We start from the raw sequence: 946 nt of genomic DNA, 5'->3' as shown, positions 1-946 counted from the left end.
GTCCTGGAGACTACGAATCACACAGCACACTAGTTCAATAGAGAGGTACAATATGAGTGAGATGGTCTGGACAATAGTGTGAAATCGCTACAGACCGTATGGTGCTACACTAATCAAATTCTGGGAATTCATTTGCTGCTGCCCGGACTGTCAAACCTGTTCAGTAAAATTTTAGTTCACCTGGTACAAATACAATTGTCATTTCCTGGATTATATAACTTTCTATTTATTTTAATACTCTGTTGATATATTATAGATCAATACTAATTACTACAGTACTTCAGTGTTTACCACATTTAATTAGTAATACTACAGTATTCACTCTTTCCACCCACTCGCAAATTACAGTATGTAAACCAGTTTTCATTGACAAGATTGACATTTAATTTTCCAGTTAAACTGACACATGCAGTCCATGACCGGAAATCCTTCTAGTCGTGCACACCCTTTGCATGGATGTGATAGAAAGAATCCTACAGGTTTTCAATAGCTGGAAAAGAGATCACAAAATTTACCCATTCGTTACTTCGAAAGGAGAATAGACAAGCTGACCAAGTGAGCTGAATCAGTAATTGACTAGCCTTGTGCAAGCCCTTACTTCATTACATGGGGATTTAAGAACACATCTGAGCTTACTTGTCTAGGTATTTAGTAAATGTATATAGTTATACATTTATATAGTTACTGTAGGTATATAGTTAGGAGTCATAAAGTCCTTTGGGTGCAAAGCCACTCTTTAATGGAATTTGTTTGTTCATTGAGGCTGACGTTAAATAAAAGGCATTGATGTTTCAGGATCCCATGGTACTAATTAGTTCAATTTAATAATTAATTCCATTTATAGTTTCAGTAAGAAAAGATCCAAAAGCACTTTACATATACAGTGCTACACTGCAGAAGTGAGATTGCTGCACCTGTTGATTTAAGGAAGGGCATTAGGTAAACC

Source organism: Lepisosteus platostomus, chromosome 7 (assembly GCF_059453375.1).
Source record: "Lepisosteus platostomus isolate fLepPlt1 chromosome 7, fLepPlt1.hap1, whole genome shotgun sequence".
NCBI lineage: Eukaryota > Metazoa > Chordata > Actinopteri > Semionotiformes > Lepisosteidae > Lepisosteus > Lepisosteus platostomus.
This window is presented reverse-complemented; position numbering follows the sequence as displayed.